General features: G+C 35.4%; 1 pseudogene; it reads left to right on the top strand.

Annotated features, from left to right (window-relative positions):
• Positions 1-2,317: 2,317 nt before the first annotated feature.
• Positions 2,318-3,249, top strand: LOC124226671 (olfactory receptor 6C76-like; annotated as a pseudogene).
• The last annotated feature ends 2,674 nt before the right edge of the window (positions 3,250-5,923 follow it).

Below are 5,923 nucleotides of genomic sequence, written 5' to 3'. Positions count from 1 at the left end.
ACATTAGAATGGCACATTTTATATCCTTTGGCCCTTTCCTCTTGCTATCTCCTGCTTCTTCACAATTTACATGTAATTGGATTGTCTTGCCTTGGCAGCTATATTTCAGGTAAAAATAAAATAACACTCAAAATACAAAATAATTCAAAGACTGCTATTTCCTCGCTATTGTTCTTTGCATCATACACCTTTCTGATGTTCAATATTTTCAAAAGAAATAATTTCCCAAAGATACCTAATTAACATCATTTAACTAAATTTAGAGTGCATTCATCATACCATATCTCTCCAGACACATTCTAATTCTGCTTCCTTGCAAGAATCCCCTGTGGCTATTTTGAGGATAAAACAGATAAAACCAGTCTGTTTTGGAAACAATAGTTAGAAAACCAAGACTTCCCACTGGAAGTTAAAGAGAGTAAAAAAAAATTATAAGTCATCATTCTTTCCCAAAAGTTCCTGAGAGCCAAATAGGATATTCTATTACTAGGTTCTCCTGGCATCTAAGGTTAGGACATTGGTATTTTTATGGAAATTTTTTTTTCAGGAAGATTAGCCTTGAGCTGACATCTGCTGCCAATCCTCCTCTTTTTTGCTAAGGAAGACTGGCCCTGAGCTAACATCCATGCCCATCTTCCTCTACTTTATATGTGGGATGCCTTTGAAAACCAGAGATATTAAATGCCTGACCTTGGATTTTGCACTTGGGATTTTTAACTTGGGATAGTTCTTTGCATTTCAGGAATTTTCTTTCTCACAAATTTTTGCTCATAGGCCATGAAGCTCATCTCTTTTCCATAGCTATTGTTTCTTGATTCACATTCATGGTTTGAGCCCTTTCCTTACAACTAAGAGCTTCACTTCCTTAACCAGCAAAATATGCTACTTTACCACTTCTATTTGCCTGTTTCACTGTAACTAGTGCCCCGATCCCACATCTTTTTTCTTTTCCTTTTTATTTTATCTATTTAGTTTTCGAGAGGCTTACATTCCAGGAAATGTAGTCTCTGGGTCTACTGTGTCACCAGTTAAAAACCTAGAACAGAAGTCCAATTTGCTGCTGCCCTCCTTCATTTCCACTGCTGCCGGCTTTACTCCTGAAAAGCAAGTTTGTTGCAGAGACGCTGTTACCAATGAATAGTTTTGGAGCACTACTTGAGTCTCAGCCTTTCAGACTTAACATGAGTTGACTACTGGGGACTGCTCACAGAGCTTTTGGCACCATGTCACCAACTCTTGTGGATCACAAGTTGCAGGACCTCTTGAATATTCTGCTTGCAGTCTGAATACAGCACTTGCCACCAGCACCTGGGCCTACGTCACCTTTCTATCGGGCCATCTCAATATCAGGAATGAATTTTCTACAGGACTTATTCTTCAATATGCTCCATCTCACTCTGTGCCACTAGAATCACCCTTCCAAACTACACCTGCACACAATACAAGTATTTTATTGCATAAGAAAGTCAAAGGCAGAAACAAGTTATGAAGTCCATGAAATGCTCCAAATGTGAAGCATGAGGCACGGACTCTCAGTTAAAGTCAGGCAGCAGAGCTTCTGGGCTTCAGCAGGCAAGTTGCTACTACATGGGATTGTATCAGTGCAAGTATATTTTTCATTTCTCATCTCATTTATTTTTTCCATTTTCTAATCAATTTATAACTTAGATCACTTAAATTTGCCTGTTAGAATCTCTTCCAAACAGTAATAGATTATTATTTAATTCAGAAAGGAAAAAGGTTAAATTCTGAGTTTGTTTAGAGGTATATAAATATTAGTTTTAATGACACTGATTCTTTGTTAAGTTGTTTCCTCATATAGGTAGGAGTGACATTAAACATCTTGGAAAAGTTGTGGAAAATAACTCCCTAAAAAAAACAAACTGTAAAATGTTTCATTTTCAGAAAACCATTAGAACACGTGATCACTGGCAAAATATTCTAATAAAAATAAAATAATATTTTACATTTTATAATATTCCAGCTAATTTTCATACACATATGACCACATTTTTAAAAGAAAATAAAACATATTTGTTAAGCACACTTTTCTTATACAGTTGTGTTTATTAGTTCTATCAAGTGACTCTCAATATTAAATGGCTAGTAACCTACAAGGCTGATACCAGATATAAGATTCTTTGTCCTGGCTCACATATATTTTTAGAATTCAGTAACTTGGTGGTTAATTTATTGGTTTATTTCACTACATATTTCTTAAATCAGTAGAGGTGATAAAAAAAAAAGGAATACCATACTCACTAAATCATTGTTTCTTGTTTGCATTTGCAGCCCTCAAAGAAGTCAGCAGTAAGAAATGAAAAATCAAACATTTGTGAAAGAGTTCATTCTTTTGGGATTAACAGATGACCCAGAGCTTAAGGTTTTGATTTTTCTATTTCTATTTGTCACATATATACTGAGTGTAACTGGAAACCTGACAATTATCACCCTTACTCTGATAGATTCACATCTCAAGACTCCCATGTATTTTTTCCTTAGGAATTTCTCTTTCCTCGAAATCTCATTCACAACAGTTACTATTCCTACATTCCTGGTCAGCATTGTAACAGGCGATATGACCATTTCCTATAACTCTTGCGTGGCCCAGGTGTTTTTCTTCATATTCCTTGGTTCAACAGAATTTTTCCTTTTGGCTGCTATGTCCTATGATCAGTACGTGGCCATCTGTAAGCCATTGCACTACACAAAATAGTGAATAGCAGAGTCTGCAACCAGCTTGTAATTTGTTCTTGGCTGGCTGGATTTCTCATTATCTTTCCACCTGTGATCATGGGGCTTCAACTGGATTTTTGTGACTCCAACATCATTGACCATTTCACCTGTGACTCTTCTCCTATGCTACTGATCTCCTGCACAGACACAGTGTTCCTAGAGCTCACGGGATTTTTCATGGCAGTATTCACGCTCATGGTAACCTTAATGTTAGTGAGTCTTTCCTATGTATTCATCCTTAAAACGGTTCTGAGAATCCCCTCTGCTGAACAAAGGAAAAAGGCCTTTTCCACTTGTTCCTCACACGTGATTGCTGTCTCCATTTCTTATGGAAGTTGCATTTTCATGTATGTCAAAACTTCAGCAAAAGAAGGAATGGCTTTGACCAAGGGGATAGCCGTGCTCAATACCTCTGTTGCCCAATGCTAAATCCTCATTTACTCCCTAAGGAACCAGCAGGTAAAGCAGTCCTTTAAGAACTTGGTCAAAAAGTGCTTCTCAAATAAATTGTAATCATAAAGAAATCCATGGCCTGAACTTGAAATGAAATCTTATGTCTAACACAATATTAATATTGTTATATTTCTCCATCCACTACCATATTCAACTTCCTTTTCCTTCAGGTTTAACTATCAATTTATTTCATTTTGACCTCATTTGGTCAAACTGTCTTTTTACACTTACATGCCTAAAAATTTTCTGAGCATGAGTGATTTGATGTCACATAAATGAGAATAACGTGTAACAGGAATACCAGAATTTAGTTTTACAATCATTGAAGAACTTTCCCTTTGGACACTAATCAAAAGCTAAATAAAGGTTATCAACAAGCCATTCTAAAAAGTTATTTCTCCCAGTGCATAAGCAGAGAGTATTAAAATAATCTCTTCTTGGAGGTGAAGTCTCCCACCTCTAGTGTGCTTCTGTTTGTCCCTGTATCTCCTATAGTTTTTACATTATGAATGTTGATCTATGCTATTTGAGGCGTACGTGTTATATCTTCCTTGTGAATTCTATCCTGTAGTATTATAGCACATCTTGTTTAATGCTTTTTTGGACCAAACTCCCAAGTTACTAAAAGTATGGAACTGATATTTCTGTAACACGCAATTCACTCACCATGGAGCATCTTTAATGAACTACGCTGATGATTGATCCATAGCCCAATGCTTTCTTTCAATTTGCTGATGGTGAGCCTAGAGCTCATCTGAGGCTCCCTTAGAAAGAAACTGGCTTGCTTTTGGTTTCCTAAGATCCAATTTCTTCTCTTTGATTTTTTTGGCAATTAAAACCATATGCTATCTGTCTCCCAGGTATTTCTTAACATTTCTGGTACATTGATGATACACTGAAGTGTTTTCCAGTGTTTATATGATTTCATCTTTTAAAAAATATATATCTCTCTTGGAATTTTTGTGGACATCAGAGGTGTGATTTAAGCATGTTTCTACTGTCCAAACTTTGACATAAATCTTTCCTATAGGAAGTCCTATATTACTGCTCTACACATAGAAGAATAGAACTTTGTTTAGTATTCAGCCATTTACTTCTCTCCTATCTTCTTCCACAAGGGACGCATGACACATGAGATCATCTGCTTTACCATCGGAACACTTTTTCTTAACATTCATTTGGATTCTCAGTGCTTGGGTTCTCTTTTCTCACTACTAAAAACATGAGCTCTTCTAACAAGTGTTTATTGAAACAGAATTAGACATAATGAAAAGCAGATGAAAATTAACAATTCTATCTGAGAGTATGAATGTCTAAAACATCCATGTGATATTTACATTTTTTGTGTCTCAGTAAAAACAATTACTGCATCTGGTTCTGAAAAGTGTTTTGCTTGATTTGATAGCAACTTCAGTTAGAACTGGGAAGTATACGGGATTCCCTTGTTAGGCATCATAGATGAATTTTCCAGCTATTCCAGAATTATGGTTTTGTTTCTCTATTTGATTTACAAGTCTTTTCATTTTTCCAGTTACTGCTTTGGAGATTCTATGTAAATCTAAATACTTGCTTTGCATCTATTGATGCAGATATGACTCCAGCAATGTGGTGCTCAGGAAAGTCCAGACCCTTCACTGCAAATGGACAGAGAGACAGTGTGCTGGGAAGTGTTTAACAACCAGTATCAGAAAAAATACACAGACATATTATAAATTTTCCTAATGTTATTTACAAATAATAATAAGACACTCTAATGCACAGTTATAGTTAGAAGTTTCACTACACTCAGGATAGTATTTCCTTGAGTGGAAATAAATAGGGTATCCAATGACCTCAGATCCTTAGAGAAATTTGGTTGGACGTATAGAAATGGGTAGATATATCCCCTTGTGAGCATTGTAGAGGCGCTCTTGGGATTTATCTTTACTGCCCCTGTATTGGATATTTGGTTACAAAGAGAAAGAGAAAGAGGCAGAACAGTGTGCAGAGGCTTTTGAAAAATTCTGAAGTCTTAAATTTAAACGAATTAAAAGAGTGACTAGCACTGACATTTTGTTGAAGCAAATCATGTTTACCATAAAAATAAGTACATCCTTTCATTATTTTTTCAGAAATATACTTTTCTGTTTAATAGTATATGTTTATGCTTTATACAAGTAATCTCAATTATGCACAACATTAAACACTGTTTGGACGTTTGAGTATTTTGAAAAATGATATTAGGTGACAGCACATCTCAGCTTTAATGGTAGATAACTAAACCTGAACAAATAAGTAAACAAATCTTGTATAACATCAAGGTGATATAAGAAGCAAAAACTGAAGGAAAAGAAATCATTGTGTCATCCAAAACATAGCCTGAATGTGGAAGAATTCTCATCCATCATCCCAAATGGAAAAGACACTCAATATTGTGGAGATGTGCTCCATCACTCTGGAAATAAGACTACCAAGAACATTTGCAATTTTCATAAATGTACTTAGGACTTAAATAAAAGTACTACTTTATATAATAGAGAATAGGCTCATGACAGTAGGTAAATAAACATATATATCCAAGAAGAGTAAATTTACAATCTTATGAGACCATAACAACAGATTATTAACTAAAAAGCTAGTAACTTCCTCAAAAATGTTAGGATTAGAGTGGAAAGCCCTCAGGAACATTAAGCATATCTTTAGACCGTTATCAGAGACAGATTACCAGATGAACATCTGAGTTAATTTCACTGAT

The sequence above is a fragment of the Equus quagga genome, chromosome 1 (genome assembly GCF_021613505.1).
Source record: "Equus quagga isolate Etosha38 chromosome 1, UCLA_HA_Equagga_1.0, whole genome shotgun sequence".
Classification (NCBI taxonomy): domain Eukaryota; kingdom Metazoa; phylum Chordata; class Mammalia; order Perissodactyla; family Equidae; genus Equus; species Equus quagga.
This window is presented reverse-complemented; position numbering and strand designations above follow the sequence as displayed.